The sequence below is a fragment of the Solanum pennellii genome, chromosome 3, assembly GCF_001406875.1.
Source record: "Solanum pennellii chromosome 3, SPENNV200".
NCBI classification, from domain to species: domain Eukaryota; kingdom Viridiplantae; phylum Streptophyta; class Magnoliopsida; order Solanales; family Solanaceae; genus Solanum; species Solanum pennellii.
The window spans coordinates 59769316-59780396 of NC_028639.1; the positions used below are offsets into that span (position 1 = coordinate 59769316).

An 11081-nucleotide genomic window follows, 5' to 3' on the forward strand; every position below is an offset into this window, starting at 1 on the left:
TAGCCTTGTCAGCATTACTTGATATATTATGATGGTTTGTGTAATTGATTTATGTGAAGTATAATCATATCTATCTACTTGTGAGTAAGGTGAATGTATGTGTTCTTCTATTGACATTAAGTGATCATGTTAGAATATGACTATATCCTTATGTGTATAGTCTTAGGATTAATGTATGATTCTTCCTACTTGGTTATATAAGTCTAATGATAGTTATATTGATGGTTCTATAGTAGTGTATAGGGTGACCTATAGTTGACTTGATTGTCTCTAGGTGCACCTATTTTGGAGTATATTATGCAATGATACGAGAGGCTTGTGTGGGACTTCTCGGAGTCTCATTCGCCGATAACTTCCAAGAGGTACCTTTGGGTCGTTACATTTCCCAACTATTTTGGTTTCTTTTTTTTATACAAAAAACTTTTTATTTATTTTCATTTAAAATCAATTTTTTTTATCAATAATATGAATAGGAATGTATAAATTTAATAGCCCATATGCTAATTATATATTCGCATTATAATTGCTAAATATATCCACATATTTAATTATCATGCATTAAATTTTTATTTAGAATATGAATTTAAATAATATTTGTACATTTGGTATATTAAAACTGTTCAAATAACACATGCATCATATTAATAGAAATTTACAATTTATAAAATAGGATAGTATAATGTATTTGAAATATATTAATAGTATTTTACTTTTATAAGCTTTAAACATTAAAAAACAAAGAGTGAAAAAACACATATTTACTAATTAAGTATAGAGAAAATTTCTTTATTTTTTTAGGGAGAATTTATACTATTTGCTTACTTATTTTATTTGTAAATAATATGTATTAATTTATATACAATCAATATTCAATATTTAATGATTTATGTAATGTAGAGCCCGTTTGAATGGCTTAAAAAGTAACTTTTAAAAAGTACTTTTGAAAGTGCTGAAACTTATTTTTATAATCAGTAGTTATGTGTTTGGATAAAAGTGTTGCAGTTGAAAAACAAGTTATTGATGTGTTTGACAAATAAGTGCTGGTAAACACTTTTTTTTTATTATCAAAATGTCTGAAATACCCTTAAAGCTTTTAACATGATAAAAAATTAATTAATCTAAGGTTTTTATACTTAAAAAACTTAAAACAAAATTAATTTATATTTACATCCATAAGTAATAATATTTCCTATCATTCACATATTTCTTTATTATCACAAATATTTATAATAATAATAATAATAATAATAATAAAAATATTAATAATAATAAAGAATTAAGAGCAAAAGGGTAATATACTTGGTCAACATAAAATGAATTTTAAGTTAAAAAAAAAACCCCTCACTTAGATTTTAGCTTTCGGATTAAAATAAGTCATTATTGACTTGAAATAAGTCAATTTGATAATTGTCAAACATTCTAATAAGTCAAAAACTGATTTTTAAATCAGTTTGATCAGTTTTTAAGCTCATCCAAACAGGCTCTAATCTCTACGTAACTAAATAATACCTACATAACTAAATTCTAAAAAACTAATATACATGCACAATTAAACCCTGCATAATTAATACCTACATAATTTATATTTGCATAACTAATATCTGCATAACTCTAACCAGTAAATGTTTTATTGTAACGAATTTATCCATAACTGAGTTATAGTAGTATAGAGTTGTTCTGTGTAGTTATTTATTTTAATTATTTCCATTCTCCTATAAATATATTATGTGTTGCCATCTTGTTTATAACATCAGAGAAAAAAGATGGCAGTTTGTAGCAAGAAAAATGATTACCAGGTCACACTACAGAATAGTTATGACAAAATAAGTGAGCTAAAAGCCTTTGATGATACTAAAGCTGGTGTCAAAGGGATTGTTGATGCTGAAATGAATAAAGTACCTCAAATATTCATTCTACAGCCAAAATACAGGGCGAAAACATGTGCAACACACATTAGTTTTTCAGTGATGGACCTCAAAGACATTTTGATAAGGATCCGATCAAGTATAAGGAGATTGTGGACAAAGTTCGAAACGCATCAGAGAATTAGGGTTTCTTACAAGTGGTTAATCATGAAATTTCAACATCCATCTCGGACAAAATGTTACAAGGAACACGATAGTTTTTCGAGCAAGATACCGATGTTAAGAATCAATATTACACTCGAGATATTGGTAAAAAGGTGATTTATACTAGCAATCTTGATTTGTATAGCCCTTCTGTTCCAACTGCAAGTTGAAGAGAATCAATTTTATTTTTCATGGCTCCGAATTCTCCTAGTCCACAAGAATTTCCAACAGCGTGCGGGTACATTTCTTATATACCATAACCACAAAGAGGCAACCAAGCATACTCTGCTATTTAACCTGTTTTTTTTTTGTTTTTTTTTACATATATATCCTGTTTCAATGAATTTATGTAGGGAAATGCTAATGGACTACTCCAAGGATGTGACAAAATTGGGGTTCTCCTTGCTTGAATTATCGTCTCAAGGTCTAGGTCTCGATCGGAGCTATCAGAAAGACTATATGGATTGTTATCATCTAAGTTGCTTGTTAGAACAACTGAACAAGAATAATAAAAATATAAGGAATCCAAAACAAAACTTGTTTGGCTTAAAGGCACGTTAATATGTTTCTTGAAGATAGTTGAAGTCTCTCCCACGAGCAATTGGAAGAATAAATACCAACTCTATCTATGGAATTCAACTAAGCCACAAAACAAGTAGCATTCAAGAATGTTGTTCTTCTATTCTTGAATCGGTGATTTCACCTTCTGATCAATGTCTCACAAGTGTTTTTCAGGGGAAAGTAGTTTTGTTTGAATGCTTATATTTTTCAACCAAAAGAAATTAATTTATAGGATAAAAATTTTGCAAGAAAAAGACTTTTAATTAATAGAATTTATTATAGGTTCATGAATTGAAAATAGAAGTACTCTTTCAAAAATCCATAATGTAGAATTAAAAGGAGTCTTTCAAAATTCTATAACGTAGAATTAAAACAAAAAAGAATGTTACAATTCATATTCATTATTTTGTTATTTCAAATTTTAACAGACGAATTTTGTTTCAAAATTAATTGAAACACTAACTCTTACAATCCTCCACTTGTTCCAAGAAATTTTATCTTTGAAAAATTCAAAAAATATTTTGAGACATTAATCTAGCAACATGTGTCAATAATGGTGTCCTTTGGACTTGAACCATTAGCTAGTGAAGGTTTTCTAAATCATTGACTACTTACTGAACGAATCTTGAACTAAGTGGTTCATAGATTATTCATATTCTTAATGTTAATGATTTAATATCATTTATTACAATCTATTCTATTTTAGAATGAATTGTTTTAGGGTGTGTTTGGTAAGAAGGGAAATATTTTCCATCAAAACAAGTAGATATTTGACTTATGAAGTTAGAAAAATACTCTACGCATATCACTATGTTTCGGTGAAAATCGAAATCCTTTGACACCTTACGGCCATGTGTCCTCAATCCTTTTAGCCAAGTAAGTGCTTTAAGATTTCCCTGTTAAAATCTTATTGAAGCGGCCTCCACTTCTCAATTAGTGCAGTGAATTCATCAAGAGTAACTTTGCATACTCCGACCAAATTGTCTATGAACTTCATTAAGAGAAATTAATCTCACCCTTCTTTACAACAAAGTATCGGTAAATCTATCAAGAGTATTCCTACACACTCCAACCGAAATCGGTTTATAGACTTATTAAGATAATATAATTTCATCCTTCTCTTCAGTAAAAATATCGAAAAAATTTATCAAGAGTTTTCTTACTAACTCCAACCGAGATCGATCTTATAAATTTATTAAGAGAAAAGAATCTCAATCATGCGCATCTACTTGTTTCATTTTATTTGAAAATGGAAATTTTATTGATGTGTTTCACAATTGTAATTTTTTACTTGTTTTTTCCCCTTTGAACCCAAGATTACATCATTAGGTGGGGTTACCATAAAGTGCAATTAATTAACAACAGGCTTTATTCGCATCCCATTACAAGTTTCCACCACTAATTTTTTGCCTAACCCTTTAGACAAAGGTTCTGCTAAATTAAATCTGGACTTGACATATTGAAGAGATATCACGCCTTTCTCCAAATTATCTCCTCAGATGATTATGTTTGAGACGAATATGTCTCGACTTGCCATTGTAGCAGTCACTTGAAGCCCAAAATATAGCAGCTTGATTATTACAATAGATAGTTAAAGGTGGTACTGGCTTACCCCACAAAGGAATATCTATCAAGATAGATCACAGCCAATCAACTTCTTCTCCAGCAAAAGACATAGCTATAAATTCTGACTCCATGGTTGAGTGAGTAATACATGTCTGCTTTTTTGATTTTCAAGAGATCGTTGCTCCAGCCAAAGTGAAAATCCAAGCACTAATAGATTTAAAGTCATTCAGATCAGAATTTCAAGTAGCATCGCTATAGCCTTCAAGAACAGCTGGAAATGTAGAATAATGTAGGTCAACATTAATCGTACCATTTAGTTATCAACTCCGAGATAACTAGTAAACTTTCTCAAAGTTCCTATTGTGTAACCAATATTCGGCCTCGTACTATGCATGGAATACATAAGACTCCTAACAATCTGAGAATATGTCAGCTGATCGAGAACATCACTGGAGTTTCGCATTAGTTTAATGCTAGGATCAAATGGTGTAGGAGCAGGTTTGTCGTCAAAGTGATCAAACCTCTTTAGAACTTTCTCAATATAACTTGATTGAGTATGAGTCAAGTCATTCGCTGATCTTATAATTTTAATACCCAAAAATACATCAACTTCTTCAAGATCTTTCATTTCAAATTGAGAAGCTAGAAATGATTTTGTTTCTTTGACTCTTTTAATATCAATTTCAAAGATCAACATATCATCTACATAGAGACATATTACAAATTTTTCTTGAAATTTGCTAAATATGCAAATATCACCGCCATTGATGGAGTAGCCATTAGAAATAATTACTCTGCTAAATTTCTCATTCCATTGTTTTGGAGCTCATTTTAATTCATAAAGAGATTAAAGAAGCTTACCAACATTGTGTTCTTGACCAGGTACGACAAATCCTTCTGGTTGTTTCATGTAAACTTATTCATCTAGATCACCATTTAGAAATGCAGTCTTCACATCCATTTGATGTATTACCAGACTATGAATTGCGGCTGAAGAAATCAAAAGTCAAATAGAAGTCATTCGAGCTACATGTTCAAAGGTATCAAAATAATCAGTAGCTTTCAATTGAGTAAAACCTTTTGCTATCAAGCGAACTTTGTACTTATATAAGGTACCATCAAATTTCAATTTCTTTCTGAAGATCTATCTACAAACCAATAGATTTATATCCAGAAGGGAGGTCTGATAAAATCCATGTATTGTTTGACATAATAGAGTGCATTTCATCATTAATAGCTTCACGCCATAAAGGAGCATCATGTGAAGCCATTGTTTCAGCATAACTTTTAGGATTCCTTTCAACTAAATAGACTCGAAAATTTTATCCAAAGTCTCTTGGTTTGGCTGATCTTGCACTACGTCTTGGTTGACTTTCTTCGAAAGGTTCCATTATTTTTATTTTAAGAGTAGATATAGAAGAACTTGTATTTTGTTCCAAAGATTTTTTTTTCCTTAGGAAATATATGCTCAAAAAAGTTAGAAACGATTCAATAATTGTGCGAGGGCTTGGGTCTAAAGATTCAAAAATCTATAAGCCTTACTGGTTTGTGAATAACCAATGAATACACAATATACTCCTCTCTATCCAATCTTAGTCAAATGTTGATTTAGTAATCTAATATGAGCCAAACAACCTTATACTTAAAAATAATTTATATTTGACTTTCGTTTCTTTTAAAGTTCATATGGAGATGAATCATGTTTCTTGGAAGGAACTTGATTCAAAATATGACATGCAGAAAAAAAGGCTTCAATCCACAAATTTTCAATGATACCAGATCCATAAAGCATAGAGTTAACCATTTCAATGAAAGTTCTATTCTTTCTTTCTACTACACCATTTTATTGTGGTGTATAAAACATAGTCAATTTTTTCTCAATGGCTTCTTTTTCACAAAAATCAATAAAATTTGATTTCAAATATTCTCTGCCCCTGTCAAATCTAATTGATTTAATTTTCAAACTCAACTTATTTTTAACTTCTGCTTTATATTTTTTGAAAGACTCAAATGCTTCATCTTTTGTTTTTAATGGAAAGACATATTTATATCTTGAGTAATCATCAATAAAAGTTAATAAATACTTCTTTCCATGACGTGATAAACAATCCATCTCACAAATATCAGCGTGAATTAACTCCAAAAGTGTGGATATCCTTTCAACAAACTTAAAAGGTTTCTTTGTTATTATACATTTACTAGAAGTAATACACTTAGCAACATGATACTTTCCACAATCTTTAATTAATCTATTTTTCACCATAAGTTGAATGGATCTAAAATTCACATAATCAAGACGTTCATGCCATAAATTTAAAGACTTCACAACATAAGCAGAAATATTTTAATTTTCAATATTGAGTTTGAACATGTCATTTGTAGCATAACCTTTTCCAACAAACATGCCTTGTTTAGACAAAATAAACCTATCTGCCTCAAAAATCATTTTAAAACCATGCTTCCAAAAAAAAGCATAATTGACATCAAGTTCTTCGAATATCAGGAACATGTAATATGTCTATCAATGTTTACCATCTTTTCGGAAGTGAATTTCAGTTCAACTGTTCCTTTACCCACAACCTTAGTAGAGGATGATTTTCCCATATGCAAAACTTTATCGCCCCCCACTAATTGATAGGTCGTGAAAGAATTTTGATTACCTGATATAGGACGAGTTGCATCGGTGTCTATCCACCATTGCACTTGATCTCCCGCAACAAATGCTTCTGCGACCATTTTCACCAGTTCATTTTTTATATTTTTATTTGTCTTTTCTTTCTTCTTTTCAGCTTTAAGAATTTTACAATCACATGCATAGTGACCAATTTTATGACAATGATAACATTCATTCGACTTAGAATTAGAATTACTACGCTCGAAACTTTTACTATTCTTTGCCTTCAAAAATTTATTATTGGCAGGTTCCTTTTTGATTTTTTCTTCAACAACATGAGCTTTTATGATGGGTTCTTTCAAGATGTTATTGTCACTCGTGTCTCTTGTCCAATTTGCAAGTGCTGCAATAATTGTTCCAAGAGTCAAATCTTCCTTCTTGTGTAAGATTTTGCTTTTGTACTCCTTTCAAGATGGAGGAAGTTTTGAGACAATAGCACCAACATGAAAGTTTTCATCAAGAACAATTCTAGATATAACAATTTTATTAGCTATAAGTTGAAATTGTTCTAATTGTTCAGTGATTGACTTGTCATCACCCATTTTGAACTCCATATAATTTGAAACAAGAAATTTCTTTGAACTCACCTCTTCTGCTAAAGAATAGCTTTAAGAGTATCCCAAATCTCCTTAGCAAATTTGCACTTAATATAATATTGATCATAATATTTATTGTACATGACTCCAAGAATATAATTCTTGCATAAGTAGTCATCATCTTGCCATTTGGCAATTTGTTCTTTAATTAAAGTAGCCTTGTCCATTGCTACCTCAGAACCAGGAGCATTAGGACAAGGTTTCTCAAGAACATATGCCAATTTTAAACGTGTTAAAAAGTATTACATTATTCCACGCCATCTAGGAAAGTCTTTCCCATCAAAAATTTCAAAATAGGATTAGGCAAAGATGGAACATTGTCAATTATTGATGTGGATGTCATAGAGACAATTATTTTCAAATTGTTAAAAAAACTAAATAAGAATGATAAAAATATAAGGAATCCAAAATAAAACTTGCTTGTCTTAGAGGCGTGTTAATACGTTTCTTGAAAATAGTTCGAGTCTTTTCCACGAGCAATCGGAAGAATAGATAACAATGTTAGGTTTTATTTGCCCTAAATTTCTTACCATAAATAGGTTTTCCTTTTAGAAAAAGGTTTTGGATTGACTAATCCTTTTCTTGTAGGAAAAAGGTTTAGGACTCTATAAATAGAGGAATGTTCCTTCTAACTTAATCAGCATTCACAATGTAGTCTTAATGGCTTTGAGAGTTTTGATTAGGGGAGAAATTGTGGGTCACAAGCTTGATACGTTATTACTTGTGTGAATCTCCCATGTATTCTGAGTGAATTTGGTTGAGGTTGTTTCCCTCTATATTTTGTACTCTCATATTTATAGTGGATTGTTCATCTCTTTTATGGACGTAGGTCGATTTATCGAACCACGTTAAATCTATGTGTCTTTTGGAATATTTCTCGTTGTCTTCTTACTCGTGGTCTTTTGAGGTTTGCTTTGCTAGCTTCCGCGTTTACACATGCTTATTTTCGGTCCTAACAAGTGGTATCAGAGCTAGATTCAATGACGGAGTCAGGTTCAGTGGTTCGATAATCGATGATTGAACCAAGTTAGAAAGAGGTGTTCATCTTGACGGGTGTAGTTCTCGCCGCAACCTTTTTGACAGTAATGAAGATTTTATTGGAGAAATTGTTTCAGAGAGGTTCTCTGTGTTGAGAAATAAATTTTGCAAAGGAGATTATGGAGAAGAGAAGCAAGTTGTTGAAGATTAAGTAAAGAAGGTGGACAAATTTATTTTGTCAGAAATTCAGGCCAAGGGGGAGATTTGTTAGGTTTTATTTACCCTAAATTTCTTACCATAAATAGGTTTTCCTTTTAGAAAAAGGTTTTGGATTGACTAATCTTTTTCTTGTAGGAAAAAGGTTTAGGACTCTATAAATAGAGGAATGTTCCTTCTAACTTAATCAGCATTCACAATGTAGTCTTAATGGCTTTGAGAGTTTTGATCAGGGGGAGAAATTGTGGGTCACAAGTTTGATACGTTATTACTTGTGTGAATCTCCCATGTATTCTGAGTGAATTTGGTTGAGGTTGTTTCCCTCTATATTTTGTACTCTCGTATTTATAGTGGATTGCTCATCTCTTTTGTGGACGTAGATCGATTTATCGAACCACGTTAAATCTCTGTGTCTTTTGGAATATTTCTCGTTGTCTTCTTACTCGTGGTCTTTTGAGGTTTGTTTTGCTATCTTCCGCATTTACACCTGCTTATTTCCGGTCCTAAGAAACAACTCTATCTTCGGGATTCAACTAAGCCACAAAACAAGTAGCATTCAAGAATGTTGTTCTTCTATTCTTAAATTGGCGATTTTACTTTTTGATAAATGTCTCATAAGAGTTTTTCAAGGGAAAGTAATTTTTTTTGAATGCTTATATTTTTTAATCAAAAGAAACTTAATTTTTAGGATAAAAGTTTTGCAAGAAAAAAGACTTTTATTTAATAGAATTTATTATAGGTTCATGAATTGAAAATAAAAGTTATCTTTCTCCATAACATAGAATTAAAAAGCCTCTTTCCAAAATCCTATAACGTAGAATTAGAGCAAAAAATAATGTTACAACTCACATTCATTATTTTGTTATTTCAAAACTTTAACGGACGAATTTTATTCCAAAATTAATTGAAACAATAACTCTTACATTGCTTGTGCCATTACTATCCATCATGCCCTCAGCAGAACTCACCATGGGCATCAGTCAACATTCCGACGCTGAATTTATCACAGTGTTTCTACAAGATGATATCGGTGGACTCCAAGTTCTTCACCAAAATCAATGGTTTGATGTTCCTCCTACACTTGGTGCTCTTGTCGTCAATATTGGAGATTTTCTGCAGGCTAGTACTCTTTTCATTTATAATCTTATATCTGATGCACCCCGACCATATGCTAGAAAACAAAATGAATCATTGAATCCATTTGAAACATCGTTTTTATTTTGTACTAAAACCAACAAGTTGTGCTTATTTTTTTCCAGCTCATGTCAAATGAACAGTACATGATTGTTGAGCACATAGCAATTGCAAATAAAGATGAATCAAGAATGTCAGTTGCGTGCTTCTTTGGCGAAAAATCCATTGCAATCTTCAAAGCTGTATGACCAATCACTGAATTGTTATCAAAAGACAATCCTCCAAAATATCGCGCAACCACAGTGATTGACTACAAAAATTATGTTATAGATGGAACTTTTGGGTTGTTGAGTTACAAGATAGAATCATAATAATAATGCATTAATAAGTGGTGTTACACCCCTCGATCAAAATAAGGGGTGTTTTTATCTTTTTTCAACACATCTATTAAGGATAAGTTTGTAAACATCTTAATATTCAAGAACTACTCCCTCCGTTTTATAAAGAATGGTCTAGTTTGACTTGGTATGGAGTTTAAGAAAATAAAGAAGATTTTTGGTAATGTGGTCCTAAATTAAAGTAATGTTAAATGTACAAAATTGTCTTTTAATCTTGTGGCCTTAAACATGCTACGTGGAAAGTTTCTACCAAAAAAAGAAAGAGGTCATTCTTTTTTAAATAGAAAAGGGAAAGGAGGTCATTCTTTTTGAAACGGAGGGAGTAGTAGTTTTCTTAAAGGGTATGCCCAAAATAAAAACATCACTTGTTTGGAAATGAAAGAAGTATTTATAATTTAGTTGTTGGATGTAAGTGTAACTATTATTGCTATTAAATAATGAAAACTAGTTTGTTTACTTCATAGTTACAAAATTTGGTTTGTTACACAACAACTTTCTGGTCAGCATCTTGATATATTATTTAGAAGCATGTATTCAATGATGTGATCATGTTCAAGGGTGCAAGGTACGTATTGGATCGGGTTGCCACGTTTCGGATCAATATTGGATTGGATTGCCATGTTTTAACATAATCTATGGGATCGAATTGCCACGTTCCGGAAGGCTAACTGTTTGTGTTTGTATTTCGTGAGAGAACCAACTATGTGCTATATAATGTGAGTTATTTGTTGTTCGTGTACTTGTTGACAATATTGTATATGTTGAGATACATTATGGGTAAAAGTATTGGGTTGTCATGTTTATGTTGTACTTAGTAAACTCGTGCCATGGAGTTTAATAGTTGGTTGTCCGTGGGTTATAATGGCGAGAGCAGAAATAGTGTATGTTG

General features: G+C 31.2%; 1 pseudogene; it reads left to right on the forward strand.

Moving 5' to 3' along the window:
- The first annotated feature begins 1763 nt into the window (after nucleotides 1-1763).
- On the forward strand, nucleotides 1764-10165 carry LOC107013519 (annotated as a pseudogene).
- Nucleotides 10166-11081: the final 916 nt, after the last annotated feature.